Below are 20,108 nucleotides of genomic sequence, written 5' to 3'. Positions count from 1 at the left end.
TTTGCAACCACATCCCTCCCCTACACCATCACCAATCAAAAAAAAATCCCAGTTACGAAATCAGCTATCAGCTTAGACCCCTATATCAACAGACAGCAATAATCACAATATATTATTGTTTATTGCATTCACTATTAGGTCATATTAGAAATCTGCTGCAAGAGCTCCTGCGCCTCGGAGACATTACAGAACAGATGGAATTGCCCCTTTACCAAAAACTTCAATTTAGATTGCTGTGCAATTGTTGCTTGTGCACCCTGTGCTTTGAATAACGGAAGCTTTTTAACCAAGTCCTTTTCGCCGTCTGGCTGCAGAGGCAGACAAATCAGAAAAGAAGGGTAAAGAGGTACTTCAGGTGTAGAAAACTGCCTCTAGAGAATTGAATCTGAAAATACTTGTTCTTTGACTCAATAATCCACAAAATTAACCAAAATGGTATGTGGGTATTCTGAGCTGGTGAAGCGATGAGCCGGGACACAACGGGCTCTTGATAATGTCAAATCGCCAGAAAATTCAGGCAGAACATGGGTTTTAATAAATGGATCAACCCACTAAAGCATGTGTTGCCCCTCACAGCCCTCCAGAACCCCGACAATACACACGTTGGAACAGTGTAAATGATTTTCAAGTTCCTCAATCTTATTTTCCAGCAAAAACTGTTTATGCAACTGGACGATTTCCTTGTGCGCAGTAAAGAGCTAGTCCTCCAAATCAGAAATCCGGAATTCAGCCTTCCTTAGCCTCTTTGGGATCTGGGCATTAGAATTCCCAATTTTAGACTGCCCTGCAAGGTTAGGCAGCAGTTTCTGACGTTTGAGAGGCCCTCAACTCTCTAATCTCGTCTAAAATGAGATTGAGCATATTTTTGACTTCCAATTGCATGGTGGGACTCTTAACGCCCTGCTGTAAAGCCACCTGCCGTGATTCGACCATCAATTTGCCCAGCTCACCCTCTGGTACTGTGACCAATCTATTCGGCTGCAAAGCACCAGAAACAGCCTCCTGAAGAGCCAATGAAGACAACTGCAGATAATCAAGATTGCCAATTGAAGCCAAAGCAGGTACTAGAGGGAGAGAGGGGAAGAAGCAATTGACTGTGATTCCTCCAATACAACAGCCCCATGCCAGCTATATGTTTTTAAACAGAGGATATTCCTTAACTGTGCCTGTGCTCCAAAGAGGTCACAGCTGTACCTCCCCCAAACATAGGCTTGGGAATGAGGGTCCCAGTATACAGGAGATTTATGCCACACTGCAGAGAAACAGAGCCTGCTACTTCGAGTTCAGAATTTACAGTGACATCTGGAGATGTTAGATTGTCATCAAGGTTTACTGTACCCACAGCCATCATTAACTCCTTTTCTAACAAGGAAGTGCAGTTAGCCCGCGCCACTGCCTGACCGCATTTTTTGACCCTTTGTGTCAAAGCTGAAGCCATAGAATTGGCAGAGGAGCCCGCTGCCTTAGAATGGTTTTGCATAGTCAAGAGACAACACTTTGATATGTGCCACAGGAAAGTCAATTGAGCCAGTGAAACTATGGAAGACCTCCAACTACCTGAACAAAACCAGTGACTCCGAACGGGGCAGTAAACCTAATGCCTCTTAATAACCAAGACTGGCGGTTCAGTCCTCTCTCCAATCTTAACCACCAGCCACCAGTCCCAACCTGGCTCTCAATGTGGTCCTCGACGTATCCAGCAGGCTGGCAATAGTGGGTGGAGGAGTGTCTCCTCCGTGAAACAATGAGACATCAGAGAGCAGTGTGGGTTGTGGGTTGGCTGCTCAGGCTACTCTTTTCTCATGTGAACTAGTTGATCGAAGCACAGTTTTCCCTCAGGGCCTGGAGAACCTGAGGGAATGTTGGGGTCAATAGAGGCTGCTTGGCACTTTCAACAGAATACCTGGGACACATGCAGAAGTCACTGCTCCCTGCACATTACAGGTATCAGGTGCGGGAACAGTCAATGAAAAGCAGCATACCACAATTCTCTTACTGCTTGCTACTGCCTGTGGCTGTACGTCCTTCGCGTCTCTCAGCCCTTTATTATCTAACCCCTAGGGCTTATCAGGCCGAGCCACGGGTCTGAAATATTCAAGACACCGTGGCCGATGCGGACTGCAGGCACGACAATATAGGAGCTGAAAAGCAGAAAGCCACGCTGCTACAGCTTCAGGTTTCTCCGCGTCCTGACCCGAAAGCAGCGAGGTGGATGTGTGGAACTCTGACGGTGAAGGGGGTGGCAGGACTGCAAGTGCTCAGCAGCAGATCATGTGGGATCTGCCCACTGCCCTCCCCTTTAGATTTCCCTTAATGTTAATCTGATCAAATAATTTGCAACAGAAACAAAACACACATACACTGCTGACCGAGTCAACCGACTATCAGTGATTAAGAATTTCCCCATTCCTCATTCTTCTTTTATAGTGAATATTTTAAAAATGGCCATCCAAAGCATCTTTCAAATAATGCACAGCAATATGTTTGGCAAGACCTGCAACAAAAATGTGATCTTGTTTGTGACTACTAATGATTGTAGGCCATTGTGCTAGATCTGACAAGTCACATTCTTCAGGAATTAGTATAATTGTTTCTGGCTTTGAAATGCTACACTAACAGGGTATCTAACACTTGCCCCGACGACCCTCTGACCAGCCTGCCTAGCGTCCCTAGCCACCCACTAACCACCCCTCCTAGGGTTCCCAACACTGATCATCCCATCCCCTCTTCCTCGGCTCCTGACCGTACCAGGAGAATCATCCTTGCACCTCTGATCTCCTCCCTGCCAGCTCCCCACTCTAACTGTGAGTCTGATACACCTCCAAACACCTGCGACACAGATCGAACCTGCCCACCCAGCCCACAAACCACCCCCATAAAAGTCTCTACCACCGCTCTTCCCAACATCGCTAACTCTTCTCCTAGCCTTGCCAATAGATTCATCTCCAGACCTTTGGTCTACTCCCCGCCAGCCCCACACGCTGACCATGAGACTGGTTTGCCGCTGGAATCCCACGGAACAGGTCGAACTACCCCTTCCACCCAATCTATGCATGCCGATACTAGGGCTCCAGAACTACTGCCCCCCTGCCCTCTAACGCCTCCCCCTTACAGGGAGTCTGATAGTACAGTCCCAGAGCTACTGCCCCCCTGTCCACTAACAACTCCCTCCTATAGGGATTTCGAAACCCTGCACTCCAGAGCTGCAAAACGAACTCAGATTATCCATATCTCCACACTAGACCTAATGAACCTCCTTCACCACGCTGAACTCTCCTTCGCCAACCTCAAAACCCAGTGGAACCCCATCCCCTCACACCACAGAGATCCCCAGGCACCCTCTACCGCTACCCTTGAGACATCTTCGCCCTCGCAAGCAACCATGCCACCTCTCGGAGGAAGAAACCCTAGCTCTTGCCCTCTCCTACAACTCTACACATGCCACCCCTAGTCCGCTAGACCTCACTGAAGAGGAAATCCTTGCCATCCTCAGCGACTACAACTCTGCCCCAATTACCCTTTGCCCGCTAGACATGAGAGCCGAACATGCCATCCGCACAGTCTCTATCAACACCAACAGATCGGCTACCTTCCGCAACAGAAGTGTGGTCAAGAGCAACCTAGCGCCTGTAAACTTGTCCACCCTAACTCCCGACACTCCCCCTGATTCCTTTCTGTCTGGCCTCATAATCAACTGCCGATCGACGTTTAAGCACTCCGTTGACATTGCTGCACTCATCCTGAACAAAATCTTCGACTTAGCAACAGAATTATGGCTCGACTCTTCATCTCCTTGCCTGGACCTCTTAGTCCCTCCCTGCTATAACATTGCCAGACTGGACAGGCAATCTAGCATCTACCACTCTAACCTCAGTGTCACAGAACTTCTGGCGGATTCCACCGACTCTTGCAAATACCTTGCACTCTCCATTTGTAGCAACTCCACCGTATTGTGCAATTTACACATCATTTATCATCACCCTGGCACGAATGACTCCTTCACTGACTACCTCAAGGAACTTATTACTGCTGAGTTCTCCTCAAATTCTAAAGATATCTTCCTGGGTGATTTCAACCTGCATTGGAAGGACCCCAAGACCCCTCATGTCAATGCCATCAAAGACCTCCTGTCCGATCAAGCCCTGACCCAAGCCTGTTCACTCCCAACACACTCTAAAGGGGCAATCCTCGACTGGATCATCTCTAAGGAATCAACAGTCAAGCTTATCTCTATAGACCCGTGCAACTGGTCTGACCACCACGCCATCGCATTCCTACTACCTGGCACCCACAAGATAAGGGCACCACAACCAGTGATCCCTAAACGCTGAATTCGAGACACTAGAAACCTGGACCACAATGAACTGAAGGCTCGCTGCAAATCTGACCTCCCCCCTCGCATTTCTCAATGGTCAATGACCTCAATAATCACTACTCTGCAACTATCTCGAACATCATGGATGACCTAGCCCCACTAAAGCTAAAAAGAACACAAACCAAAGACAGGAACCCCTGGTTTACTGGATCCCTCAACAATGAGAGGAGATGCCTCCGGCAATCCGAAAGAATATGGAGACAGAACCCCTCCACCGCACATCTAAAACTTCTCCGCCAGGCCAGAAATGCCTACAACAAGAACATCCTTAACTCAAAAAATGAATTTTTCAGATCCGAACTTGAGAACGCCAAGAACAGACCTCGCAAGCTCTTCGATCTGGTCAAACACCAATCCAATAAACTGGTCACAACCTCGAAAGAAACCCCCAAGTCTTTAATATCATCCGAGGAATTCTCCTCCTTTTTCGCTGGCAAAGTCACAGCCTTAGAAAATGAACTTAGTACCGCCACATACTCTCTATCCCTTCCTGGCCTTCCCCCTCCTCCTGCGATGCCCCCACAGACTTCACCTAAAATTCAAGCACTTTGGATTGACTTCAACCTCTATGACGAAAACGCCATATCCAAAATCCTATCGTCCCTCAACCCGAATAACCATTTCAATGACCCGCTCCCCTCCAACTGTCCAGCGGCCGTCGCCCAATCCATTATTCCTAGCTGGACTGCAATAATTAACGCCTCGCTCCAGCAGGGTTCCATTCCTGACTCTTTTTCCATTTTGAAAAATCCGTCGCCGGATCCAGCCATCTCCGACAATTTCAGACCTATCTCCAACATCCCCCTCTTAGCCAAAGTGTTGGAGAAGTATGTACAACAGCAACTAAGTCAGCACATCAATAACTTCCACCTTCTTGATGACTTCCAATCTGGATTCAGACCTGAGCACAGTACTGAAACGATCACGCTTCACATCGTTGACGATGCCCTCCAAGTCCTGGACCAAGGGAAAACGTGCCTTCTAATCCTTGTAGATCTATCCTCGGCCTTCAGCACTGTCAACCACGAAAAACTAATAGAACGCCTCAAACTCAGGATGGGATTGAATGGCTCTGTTCTAGAATGGTTTAGATCCTTCCTCCAAAACTGATCGCAGCGATTCCTAATCAACGACAACCTTTCTGCTCCCTCTCCGGTCAAGGTCGGAGTCCCTCAAGGATCAACCCTGTCCCCTACCCTCTTCAACCTTTACCTTGAACCACTTCTCTCGAGGATATTCTCTCCCTGAATGAGGCCCTGAAATCAACCGTCAATTGGCTCACCACCAATCAACTTAAACTCAACGCTAAGAAAACAGAATTTCTCTTAATTTCCCCTCCAAAAGCAAATCCCGAGATGCAGATATGGATCAAGGCTATCACAGCCTTAGATTGCCCACCGACCATCGTGGACTCAGCAAAATCTCTGGGAATAACCCTTGACTGCAATTTTAACATGCAAGACCATCAAATCGATGGCCAAATCAGCCACATTCCACTTGCGCTACCTCTGGAAACTGAAACCCTTCCTTGACACTACCGACCTAAAAATTGCAGTCCAAACGCTAGTTATCTCCAGACTGGAATATGGCTGCTCCACCCTCTCAGGTTCACCCAAGATCTCCCTGGCACCCTTAAAAGCCTGCCTTAATGCTGCCACCAGACTTCTTATAAGCTCAAAAGAATTTGACCATATCGCTCCACACCTGAAAGCTTTGAACTGGCTTCCCCTCGAGGCCAGAATACAACTCAAACTGGCATGCATCGAACACAAGGCCTTATACTCAAACTCCCCTGCTTATCTCGCACAGAAACTTGTGGTATCAGGTGGAATCAGAAACTCCCGGTCCGCCAGAGACCTCTTACTCCAACCTGCACGGTTCCGGAAAAAAACAACTTTTAACCGGGCTTTCTCTGGATCCGCTCCAAGAATATGGAACTCTCTCCCGCCCGCCATTAGAAGAATCCCCTCTCTGGCACGTTTCAAAAAGGTGGCCAAAACCTTCCTTATGGGTAAATTCCTCTCCTAAATGCTGCCTCCTACCAACACATAGACCTTGACCAACTACCGACTAGCGCCTCCCTTCGAAATGCCGAGCTACCTCATCAAGAAATCTGGGGCTTTATCTGGAGTTACTTAAATGTAAATTGTACATACGTGTCCTCTAACCTTAATGTGATTCCTTGTGTATTGTACACTGCTCTGATCCCCTGTAAAGCGCTCTGATACCCTAACGGGTCAAGTTCGCGCTCTATAAAACAATTTAAAAAAAAATCAAAAAACAAAAATCTAGGGAACGCACAAGACAGCAGAATTCGACCACCAAGTGCAAGAACCAACTAAATCAGTGGTACAGACAAGGGCAAAAAGGAAGGAACAAATCCAAAGACAAAACACCAGCAACCAACTAGTAGTAAATCTTTCAACCAAGGACCTAAACTTGACACATATACAAATATTAAATAAAGGCTTGTCCTTCTGCCCCACAGCTCAATGGGATCTTGTCCAAACCAAAATTGTTCTGTATATGCTTTTTGAAGACTGAAACTACAATCTTTTTTCACAGACAAAGAGCTCACAAGGAAACCTAGTACAGTACAACCCACAACAAGTGACCTTACAGTTCAAAAATTTGAAACTATAAATTTACTCACCAACCTCTCAGAAGATGACAATGAAAGTTAAAGCAGTTCAATTGCAGACACAGCACTTGAATTAGGAATTGATAGATATATCACATTCTAAAATCAGTAAACTCTCTTTGAAATCCACCTTTACACCAATATTACCTCCAGGAAATTCAATTGATCTTTTTCACATTGCAGTATTACATGATCTAAATAAAGAACACAGAAAGTACGTGTCTAAAAGCAAGTATCTTCCATCGGATATACGTGACAAACAGAAATGGGCATTGGAGGATCTCAAAAGGATCAGGACATTGTAATAAAGGAAGCAGATAAAGGAGGCAACATGGTTATTCTCAATACATTTAATTACCTGAAAGAATTTGATCACCAACTTAACAATACCACCTGCTACACCAATCTGAAAAGTAACCCAACTAGGGAGACACAAAAGAAATTGGGGGGCATCTTAATAGATGATACAACAAAGATCGCCTGACCATGAAAGAAAAACAATATCTATATGTTAAACATCCTGTGATGCCCACACTATACATACTTTCAACACCAAAGAGGGACTAATACTCCCTGGAGTCTTTTAAAATGATACATATGCAGGACACCACATCCACACAACTGGCATATTGGAAGGAGGAATTCAACCTGTGATGGGTAAGAGGGCACTAGCACAAAAATACTGTTATACACCACGCAGCAGCATACTACAATCTTTAAAATGTCATTTTATATGTACCTTTTAATATGAAGGGGCAAATCCCTCTTTAGACTGGATGATAACCCATTTATGAACATACAGCACATTATGTAACCGAGCAAACTGGGAGTCATGAAGCTTGAGGAAACAAGTGCCCTGAACAATGCCAAGGAGAGGCAAAGTATTATTTGTAGAAATAATTCAAATGTGTATCATCAAAATGATTAACTAGATAGATATACATAATGTAATCTCATCTTGATAGCTTGCTGACCCATCCTTTCACAAAGAGCACCTTATTCCAAAATCTTAGCTGGCTGAAATCACTACCAATGTCTTTTAAACCATTATCATGTGTAGAGAATAACGATTGTCACATTTTTTAAACAATGTTCATGCACTGAGAGTATTTGCTTGATAAATTATTGCATAAAATGTTAAACTATCAACGACTGTATAGCACAAAATATAATATAATTCAGCATGCCTAAATATTGTAAGAAAAATGAAATTAATTTTATTTATTTATAAATAAACTTTTTTATATCCCAAACGTGACCCTTACGGGTATCAAAGCGTTTCACAATTTTGGGTAGGAGGGATACAGTATTGGGAAGCAAAACATTTGTTACATAATTATGCAAGACGCGTGCAAGACTCCTGTAGGTATCCGAACTCTTCACATAAGGATAAATTGATTTTCTACACCGAGAGCATTAACAGGAAATTGAGAGAATTTGCATTATTTATTTTCTTTGCCTCAAAATGTACATAGCAAGTTACAGCAGAATTTAACCAGTATTTTTAATGAGGTAACAATGGCCACCTGACCATACACACCTTTCCTGGGCACGGGAGACGTCTTTTGGGCCCATAAACACTTCTCATAAAAAACTTTGTCTGCATGGTCTTGAATGAATTCTTTTGCATGTATTGACTGGTACTCCTCACCTTTTTCAGAAGCAAACTTTAATACTGATAAAGCTAGTTTTGAATTGCGTTCTCATTTTCCTTTTTTCTTGGCAGTACTAACCCAATATGAGCTAACAGCTTGATTATAATAGAGTCACAAGCCAGTACCGTAATGAAAGGGTTTTAAACTTAAACAACCTTTACTTTCTGATCACTGTAAGCACTTTGGGAGGCTGATCTATGACACTTACTTCTCCAGTATTTAAAAAAAATGCTTTTTTGTGAACACATGCCTAGAGACATATGTAAGGAGTTTAAACAGCACACTCCTCAAGGTGGCGGACTTCGCATGACCTCATGCCTGGTGATAGGCATGTAGGCAGTTAGGGCCCGATTCACAGAACTAACTTAAGACAAAATCCTAAACTTACTACCATTTTGGTATTCACAGAAAGCACTTACTCATTTCGGTATTCACAGAAGTTAGGAGTCCTAACTTTAGGACTCCTAAATGCCTTCTGTGAATACCGAAAGTCTTAAAATTAGGATTTTTCTCAGTTTAGGAGTAGTAAAGTTATACTCAATCTTCACTCTTACATCTCAAAGTGTGTTCACTGTTAGGTGATTGCCGCTTTGCGGTGGCTTTTTTACTGATATTAACAAAAAACTGTCTAAACCGCACAGAAGTTTGAGAAATAGGAAATCCAAAGTATGAATTATTGGACAAAACCTCTTCAGGTGTAAAAAAGCAAAAAGATGGACTCAGAGTTTCCAATTTACCCTGTTAAAAATAAAATTGATATACATTAGAAAAAAAGTAACCCACAAGGCATTTTGACATGGTGAAATCTTGCCTTTCAAAATCCCTGGGGCATGGAAGGACATGGACATGAAAAGGGTATTGAATTTATTATATTTCTTGAGTGCGTTATAGTTTTTAAATTATAAACAAAGTCCTACAGATGTGTGCCAATGTAGGAGTTCTTGAAATAACGTTTCCTGGGTGCAAAGAAACACTAGCTCAGTGTTCAGAACTTTGCCACCAAGAGGTAACACATATGTTACTTAGAAAGGAAATAAATCTAGTTTCAAGGGACACTCCCATAGTTTAAAGTCCCCTGAGAAACCTGTGATGCAAGTTAACTTTTGTGATAAAGTGTTATAGCCCATGTTAGACTTGGCTTCCTTCGCCGGGTTTCCCCCTTAACTTTTGCCTTCATCCCTCCTGTTTTGTTGAATTCGTTTTTGCTGACTTTAGGACTCTGCACACTTTTCCACTGCTAACCAGTTCTAAAGTGCTGGTGCTCTCTCCTTAAAACATGGTAGAAATGGAATATACCCAATAGTCATATGTCATATACTTATAAGTCCCTAGTAAAGTGGCACTACCTGTGTCCTGGGCCTGTAAATTAAATGCTACTAGAGAGCCTGCAGCACTGATTGTGCAACCCACTTAAGAAACCCTTTAAACAAGTCTCAGGCCTGCCATTGCAGCCTGTGTGTCCAGTTTTATTTTCAAATCTATTTATTAAATATAAATTGAACAGGAAAACAAAAAGGGAGAAACAAAGCAAAGTACATCACTGATAACATGGTACATTGACAGGGCCTTGCAAAAGTTCTCCTATTATAATAAGAAAAGACAATAAAGGATAATGGTATAACAAAGATAAAACAACATGTTTATCAATTAACACAACACATTGGCATAGATTTGTTTTAAATTATAGTGTGTAGCAAAAAAACAGAGAGGGAAAGGGGGCTAAAGAAATGCAAAAGTCAACAAGATCCCTATTTTAATAAAAGCCCATGTGAGAGAACAAAGGTATGGAGGTCCTGGGGACGCTGACCCAATAGTCGGGCAATGTAAATGGATTTGTACATGCAAGCGTATTTGATTGAAAATGTGTTAGAACTTGTGTGATGGCGCTAATGAGAAATTGGGTCACTAAATACGCCCCTCCTCTATAGAATATTCGGGGGCAGAAAAAAACCAAAAAGCAAATAGGAAGGGTGAGGGAGGGAGATGCGTTAAGAGTGTCCAGGGGGTGGATAGCTAAAATCCTCAAGTAGGAGGAAGACGCCCACCATGATCCTGTGGAATACGGGAAAACTGGTGTGTACCTCTTGAGTAAGGTAGATGGGAATCTTCAAATATCTGCAGCGCACAAAGACGTGGAGGGGTAAGGAGAGCGTTTTCAATCTGGGATAGGTGTTGAATTAGTGGTTACCAAGTATGGGTGAATTTGGTGTATGTGTGATTAAGACGGGCGGTAAGCAGTTCTAGGGCCAAGACATGCCACAGCCGAAGAAACCACGTCGCAATAGGTGGAGGGGCAGGTTTCTTCCAATATAAAGCAATGGTCTGTCGTGCCGCCCCCAGCATTTGTGCTATTAGGTGTCAATCTGAGTGTGTCATGGCTGTTAATTGTGGGGGTCTAATGCCCAACAGAGTCACCGTCGGAGAGCTGGGTATGGGGAATCCCACCGTATCTTTAGTGTGACTGAGGATCTCCTTCCAGTAAAGTGTCAGGTTGGGGCAAGACCACCAAATGTGGATGAAATCACCCATTCCTTGTTGGAGGGAAACTCGAATTCATCTTCTGGAGACGGGCAGGAGTAAAGTACCACTGTGTCATAAGTTTTTAGGCCGATTCGTGTTGGGGGATGCTTTGATATATTTTAGGTATATCTCGCCAAAGTCGGCCCCAGTTATCTGGGGAGACCTCCCCTCCAAGATCCATATTCCATTGGGTTTGTTATGTGTGGGGCTGGGGTTGTTGTGAGTGTTGTAACAATTTGCATGTGTTAGAGATCAATCTCCTAGATCCCTCAAAGGCCCAAACTAGGGCTTCAAAGGGAGTAAGTGATCTAGTCACTCCTTGTGTGTATGCAGGGGAAAGCAGCCATTGTCTAAGTTGATAATATTGCATTCTTGCATTGTCTGTAAGATGAAACGATTTTTTACATTGTTCAAAAGTGATGAATGTGGGCCCCTGGAATAAGTCCTGAATTACACGATACTCACCCTCTGCCCATGATTGGAAGGCGTGAGGTTGGAGAGCAGGCGGAAAAGTGGGGTTGCGTGCTTTAGGGCTATTAGTGGTTGAGTAGAGGGTCAAGCCCTGAGATATTGCAAGTTTGTCCCAAATATCTAGGACCATTTTTGTAGGGGTAGCTATGTATGCACTAGGGGGGAGAGCCGCACGTGGGAGCCAAGCTAAGTCCCACAAGGCCCTACACGTAACAGCTAGGTCCGTGTGGAACCAATGTTTTTCGCTTTCCCGGACCACCCATTCCGAGATGTATCGAAGATATAATATTCAAGGAGGTTAGGGCACGCTAAACCACCACCCCCGATCGCGGGGTTGCACGAAAACTTTGTTAGAAAAATGCGGGCGGCCTTTACCCCAGATGAAGGTGGTTAGATCATGTTGGAGGGATTGAATATCAGTTTGTGGGTTTGGGGTGGGGAGGGTTTGGAATAAATATAGCACCTTCAGGAGGAGAGACATCTTGACAGTGTTAATTCGCCCTAGCCAAGAGAGGGGGAGGTTTCGCCATCTACAGATATCTCACCGTATGGCACATCTATAACTCCGCCAGTTGGCATGAGTCCAGGAAGATAGTGAGGGAGTCAGATCCAATCCTAATGTTTTTATTTTTTTATTTTTTATTTTTGCAGAACAGAGGACATAACAAATTTATAATAGAGTTAGTCATCAGGACAGAGAAAAATAACAAATACTAAAACCAATCCACATTTTACACAGATACTCCTCCTATACATTTATCAACTGAAACCCTTAAAACAAGGATAAACATACCCTTGTTAATCATTATCACTTAAATGTAAAAGGGTCTGGCGAAACCATATATTTGTAAACATCAAAAATTATTGCACATTCCCATTACTATAAGACCCTAAAGTGACTTGTGTCTAATTATCATCCATCATAATAACAATAACAACTGGAATCCATTGATAATCTAACTGTGCAAAATTTTGCATTATTACAATACAATCAAATTTTCCCTGGTATATAGGGGTTTAAAGTGCAATGTGCTAAAATGCTGAATTTTTATCAATTATATCCCAATAGTAAAAAGAAAAATAATCAGAAACCTTTCAATTGTAGGACTAAAAGTGCAATGTGTTAAAGTGCTAAACTTCCATCGATACATCCCAATTATCAAAAAACTTCCAAATTGAAGTAAACTTTTTTGTAGCCCCAACCCGTTTTGTATATGCTTCTTCGAATCTCCTTATCCTTAAAATTTTATTTAACCATTTCGAATAGGATGGGATCCCTTCCGATCTCCAATTTTGGAGAATTAGAGAACGTGCTACTATAGAGCAAATTGTGATATACGCCTCTTCCGCTTTGGTCAAATCTGACCTTATTTTAGAAAGCCCGAAGAGAGCCTCTTATGTCTCGGGGTCAATCTTTGTTCAATAGCCTGGCTTATTGCTGAAAAAATATTACTCCAGAAAGCTTCAACCTTCGGGCATGTAAATAATATATGAAGCCAGTCTCCCTCACCATGGAACTTGCATCGAAAGCATTTATTTTCCACTTCCACATGGCACTTGTTTAACTTTTTCAGGGTGTAATATGCCAGCCACCTTGACAGAAAGGCCATTCTTTTAAAATTGGCTGCTCTCAGGGCTTTGCTTCCTGCCTGGGCTATATCCTGCCATTCCTGGTAAGAAAAGGAGCAATTGGTCTCCCTAGTTATTTGCTCCAAAAAATCATTAACCAGGGGGAGTGCCTTGTGTTTTATCAACAAAGAGTACCAATTTCCTACCCCCTTTAATTTGGCTCTATATAGGGCATTGATCTGGTCAATTGGGAGATCACTTGGCCGTGGATTGAATTTTTTAATAAAGTTTACGATCTGCAAGTATTCCAGGAACCCGTGCTTGATTCAATTGCCGGTTCTACTTAGAAACTCATCCCAAGAGATCACTGTATTCGTAATTAAGAAATGGCCCAGATTCTCAAAGCCAGTATCTTTCCATCTCTTCAGGCGACTGGAATGAATTTTCAGACCAAAAACCCTACATTCCTCTAACTTCAGATAGACAAACCCGGACGAGTTCGCTTGTTTAAAAAAGGACTGAAGTCGATTAGAATAATCATGAATAGTCTTGTATTGGGACTTTTTGGGTAATTTAGATGCTTTTAAAAAGATTGGAATTTGTGTGCCAGACTCACAGATCATTAGTTCAAAAAAGTATGTATCTATCCGATCATTAGGCTCCAGTAGATGAGCGGTAAGGTCTAATATAGCTGCCGAATGTTTGGTTAGGCTAAACCCCGTTGATTTATCTCCAGTTGTAATATGGGCAATTTAACCCTTGAGGCATTTTTATTCCAAATGAATTCCCTAAACATAGAGTCAATTTCTTTAAAATACTTTAAGTTAATTTTCAAGGGTACATTAATGAACAGAAATATTAATATGGGAAGAATTGACATTTTTAACAGTGCAAAACGGCTGATCAATGTCAATGGTGACAGGGTCCATTTCTCCAATAGGGCCTTAATTTTATTTCACATAGCAAGGTAATTCAAACTAAATAATTGTTCTGTGTGGTTAGAAACAAAAATACCCAGATATCTAATCAGCTCGTCTTTCAATGCCTGGATTTTCAAATTAGTAGGTAAGAAGTTACAATCCGTATTAAGAATTAAAATCTAGGTTTTGTTTTGTAACCTCCTATATTACTAAATTCTAAAAGAGCTTCTTCCACAATCTGCTTATCCGGGCATAAATAACAAATGATGTCATCTGCAAAAAGTTTCAACTTGGCCATCCCTTCAATTGGCGCTCTAATCAGGGGATTTCCGCAGATTCCTATAGCTAGGGGTTCGATAAAAAAGGTAAAAAGTAAGGGTGACATTAGCCACCCTTGTCTGGTTCCGCGGTTTATTCCTACAACCCCTATTGAATCTCCATTAGCTATAACCCAGCCTTGGGCACCTTGATAAATGTTTTTCAGCATTTTTAGTACTTGGGCTGGAATGCCGAATTTCCCTAAACCAAAAAAAGTGCGTCCCAGTTGAACAAGTCGAATGCTTTTTCAGCGTCAACCCTAGTAATAAGAGTGGGTATTTTATTGTTATTCACATAGTCAAGAGCTTGAATTAAAAACCCATTATTTGTGGACATGGACCTTCCTGCTGCAAACCCAGTTTGATCACAATGAATTAATTCCTGAGCAATGGGGGTATAGCGTTGTGTCCCGATTTTTATCACTATTTTAAAATCCACATTGAGAAGACTAATTGGCCTGTACGAATTAAAATCCTTGCCGTTTTTCCCCTTTTTAACAAAGCTCACCAATATGGATTACTTAAAACTTGGGAGAACACAACCTCCCTGTTTGATATTGTTAAAAAGTTTCGCCAGGAAAGGAGTACATTCTTTAAAAAAGGTTTTATAAAATTCAATTGGAAGTCCATCGGCTCCACAGGCTTTAGCCCCTGCAATAGAATTTACCACATTTATTATTTCTTCTTCAGAAATGTCTAGCTGGGGCTGTTCCACCAATGGCCCTGAAAGAGTAGGGAGATCAAAATAGTTAGTAATTTGATTCGCTCCAGCTTCATATCTAGTAGTAAATAGCTGCAAGTAGGGTTCTAAGAAAACCTGAGCTATCTCTTCTTTATCCGTTAAGGAATTTCTTGTGTTGGGGTCAATGATTTTAGTAATCATGGCTGCTTCCTGTTTAGTTGTGGTAGCTCTGGCAAGCATCTTACTGACCATTTGACTCACCTCATACACTCGCTGTAGATATGTTCTGGAGCTGGCGATCTCTTCTAATATAAAAAACTCCTTCAAGTCATATTTGGCCCTGTCTATCTGGGCTCTTGGCATCTCCCATCCCAACTGGCTATGTATATCTTAATTGTGTTGCCTCTCTTACTGCCTGCTGAAGTTTGACATTTTTTGCTCTCCTATATTTAACTTGAAAGTCGGAAAGAGCAATAATTTGCCCGCGGAGGGCAGCCTTAAACACCCCCAAACTGAGAACATTTCTGCCGTGTTCTCATTTATCTTAAATAATTCGGCAATCCTCTCCTTTCTGTCAGCCATCCATTGGGGGTTCTGCAGGAGACGATCCATCTGCCACCTGGATCTTGGCCTCCGGCATACCCCGATTTCAATTTCGAGTTTAATAAGAGAGTGGTCAGAGAATGGATTCATCTCTATATCGGAGGTTGTATCGCCCAGGGATTGTGATATTAAAGAAAAATCAATTCGGGATGCCGTATGGAATTGATTCGAATAACAGGAAAATTCCAATTTGGATGGATTAGCATCCCGCCATGGGTCTATCAAAACATGATCCTGTCCTAATACTTCTATCACCTTTTTTGTTTTGGGTTTAAGCTCTTTTTTATTTTTATTCGAAGTATCTTTCTTTAAATCCTGAATAAAATTAAAATCGCCACCCAAAATTATTTTCCCCGGTACCCCCCTAAGAATCTCACTAATTTTCAGTAGAGCTGCGATGTCATCTACAATGGGGCCGTAATAATTAATAAAATGCAATATCGTGCCTTTTAATTTGGCCTCAACCCATATCCATCTCCCCTGGGGATCGCTCCGAATTTGGCCAAAATCCCAGAAAAGACTCCTACAGAAATATAGAGCTACTCCCCTTTTAGCCAGTCCTGCCGAAGCAAAACAGGCATGCGAATACCACCTAGGAAGGAATAATCTTGGAGAATTCGTTTTTAGGTGAGTTTCCAGTAAAAATAAGACCTGCGGTGAAAAATAATCTAACCCTAGTGACCGACCCCACCCAGATAAGCGAAGAGATTTTCCACAGTGAACAAAAATTGTTGGCAAATTTATCTTATAACCGTGATCTCTTTCAGAAATTCCTGGGTTTCTTCTACATGCGTAAATAAGTGAAATTTCCCTTTAACCAGTACCCTCAGCTTTGACTGCTGTGCGATGGATGCCTGCGCCCCCTGTGATTTAAATAACAATAGCAGTTTCACAAATTCTTTGCGTCTTCGCGCCACCCCTACTGACATGTCTGAGAAAATTCGACATTTTGTACTTTCGTCAATAGCAAATTGTCTCAGCTGGATAGCTTTAGTTAAAACATTTTCTTTGATCCTGTAATCAGAAAAGTTAACTAGGATAGTACGAGGATACTTGGAATTAGGAAAAGGGTGGGCTGGAACCCGGTGGGCCCTAGTTAACGTTAGATCCCCAGCATAGTCAGGCAGCACTTTATTTTAATAAAAGTTTCCACCCAACGGAGGGTATTAGACCCTTCACTCCCCTCTGGGACTCCTACTATACGAAGATTTGAACAATGCGAGTAATTCTCCAATTCTTCTAATTTTGACTCAAGAGTGATCTTATCTGCTGTCGCCTCGTTCACTCTCCGTATAGTGGAGCTCATCTGCTCCTCCAGGTAAGCAATCCTTGATTCTGCCTCGTCGAGCCTTGCAGGAAATTCAGCAATAGAGCCTCAATTTCCTCCAGCCTTAAATGGATAGTAGCAGTCTCTTGTGTGCGAGATTTTTTTCATCTCCCTAATTTCCTCTAATATTAAATTAAGTAGGTCGTTCACTTCCATTTGTTGCGAGCTGACGCCGGAGGAGGGAACCTCGGACTTTTCAAGGGGCTTCTCATTTCTGTGTCTTGCTGGTTCCTTACCCTTCTCTACTACAGCGCCTGACATATCTTCGGAGATCTGCTCATTCTCTAGCAGCAGCTGTCTTGTGGTGTTTTCCATACATGAGGCTAGTTCAGGGAGAGGCTGCTCAGCGGGTATGGCGTCTGTGACGTCTTGGCTTAAGGGGTAAAGTACAGGATCTCTTTCCACTTGATCTACTAAAGCTGACGATGTTGCTGAAGAAGTCACTGAAGATATCCCAGGGGTATCGTAGCCAGTTGTGTAACCTCATGAGGTGGAGTAATTCTGCAACCCTTCAAAAAGATTGACAGTTATATCGTCCTGGTGAGCTACCGGAGATGCTATACTAATTAGCAATGGACCCTGAGTCACAGGAGGCTGAATACTCTTTTTAGTAAACAAAGGGAACGTTGCACTCCCAGTTACTCCCTTGTTCGGTCCCTTGGAGACCTCCACAAGTTTTTAGATGTGGAGATAGGGATCTCCTCTTGTGATGATGGTAGCTCTTGCAAGAGGTGTGTCGCTGGTTGTGACCACACATGTTCTTCTGTGGAGCTCTCTGAACTAGAACTTACTTCCAATTGTTTCGTAGAGACAAGGGTTTTTACTACAGAAGAAGTCCCTTTCGCTTGTATTAGGCGTTTTTTGGCTTTCATTCCAGTCGCCACCTCTACCCTCGCTACCGCGTTAGCCTGCTTTTGATGTCTTCCCATTTTGGTAGCAGGTTATAGATTTCTCCACCCTAATTGCTGTTCCAGATTTACAGCGTGCCAGCGAATTCACCAAACACCAATTGCCCCCTCTGCGAACTTCCTCAATATAATACCAGCACCAGTACTCCTTGTCCTGTTCGCGCCCATACAACTCCATTCCCCCAGTCACAGCCAGCTCAGAAGACTCTCAAACCGAGGCAGGCATCTCTTAGTCTCCTTATGCTCCCGCTTATACTCCAGCTGCTGTTGTTTGACTATGGGTCCCTGTTGCTAGTTACTCGGGTTGTGGCTTAATTTAACAAAGTTTTCGCACAGCAGGTGAAAAGCTAAAATACTTGCTGCCTCCAAGGCTCTTACCAGGCTCTTACCAGTCCAGGCAGTCCGGGCAGTCTAGACAAAGAAAAGAAACCTCGCTGTTCCCCAGTACTGAACCATATCACTCCTGAGCCGTTCCGCCACCTCAGTTCTTGATTTAAAGCCTTAAATGGCTTTTCCGCGGTGCCTCTCTGCTTCCCGCTGTCTCCCGCTTCCTTTCCTTTCTCGTAAGGCATCTGATTACCGAAGCCGTCTATTTGCGGCTTCTCCTCCTTGCGCCCGTATGATACCCGGTTTTGACGGCGCCACTTCAAGAGAAACTTTAACTCGCCGTTCAGCCGCGGTCACCATTCCTCTCACCACTGTGGAGTTTGCTCTGTGGGTGGGGCCTGGGTCACCTCTGCTACGGAGAGGCGGGAGTCTCCATAGCCAACCACTTTCCCCCAATCCTAAATATCTTATTGAACTTTCAGACCATTTCAATGGGATCAGTTTCTGTAATTCTTGGATCTCTGAAAACGGGAGGGTGAGGTTCAGGGCATGGGATTTGGCTAAGTTGATCCTGAAGCCCGAGGCTTCTTCAAAGGAGAGCAGGAGTGATTCTAATTCTGGAAGGGATGAGGCCGGAGTAGTAAGAGACAAAAGAAGGTTGTCTGCAAATAGAGAAATTTTGTGCTCATATCCTGCAAAAGGAATGCCCGAGATGGTGAGTGAGCGGCATACCACAATTGCTAGAGGCTCCACCACCAAGGCAAATAAGAGTGGGGATAGCTGACACCCTTGTCTAGTGCACCTATGTATAGCAATAGGAGGAGTGAGGCGGCCATTGATGCAGATACGTGTGGTCGGTTGAGTGTAAGGGGTCATCAATCGGGAGATCATGGTAGGGCCTAATCCTATTCGGTGTAGAACCTCCCTGAGAAAGTGCCAGTCTACCCGGTCAAATGCCTTCTCTGCGTCCAATGACACAAGGCAGGCAGGAATGTCCCTGTATTGAACTTTTTCGATAATGTGGGCTATACGACGAATATTGTCTGCGTCCTTGCGGTGGCGGATAAATTCAACCTGGTCTGACTTAATAAGAGCAGGTAGAGAAGGCTCCAAATGATTTGCGAGGATCTTTGTATAGATCTTTGTGTCGGTATTTAAGAGGGTAATGGGACAATAAGATGTGCAGAGGGAGGGGTCTTTACCTGGTTTTGGGACCAGCACTACTTCAGCATCTGACATAGTTGGAGTTAGTCCAGTGGTGTTGGTTAAATTACTAAAAAGGGGAAGAAGATGATTTTGGAGCTGCGGATAGAAGGTCAATAAAAAGCAACAGTGAGACCATCAGGGCCTGGGATTTCCCTATTGGGAGCTGTTTTAGTGCTTTTGCTATCTCCTCAAGCGATATTGGCTCATCTAGAAGACTCGCGTGATGGGAACTGATAGGTTCCCATGGGCAGGACTCAAGGAAGGAGGCGATATTTTCCGGGGCACAAGGGTCAGCTGCGTACAGCTCTTTGTAGAAGTTTGAGAGAGTTAGGCCTTTATCGAGTTCAGATGTGCCCCAAGAGCCATCCAGCCACCTATGCTTGGAAATGTGGGCGCGCGTAGCTTGGGTTCGCAGGTGTCGCGCAAGACACTTACCCACTTTATCCCCACCCGTATAGAACTTTTGTTTGAGAGCTAATAAGGAGCATTCTGCTTTGTTGATCTGGTGAAGGCGTAGCTGGCCTCGCAGTGCTGCAAGCTGTTTTTTGTTTTGTAGCGAGGGTTGTTGATGATCTTTTCGCTCTAAC

This window comes from Triturus cristatus, chromosome 5_2 (genome assembly GCF_964204655.1).
Source record: "Triturus cristatus chromosome 5_2, aTriCri1.1, whole genome shotgun sequence".
Taxonomy (NCBI): Eukaryota; Metazoa; Chordata; class Amphibia; order Caudata; family Salamandridae; genus Triturus; species Triturus cristatus.
The sequence above is the reverse complement of the archived record's forward strand: the minus strand, read 5'-3'. Positions refer to the sequence as shown.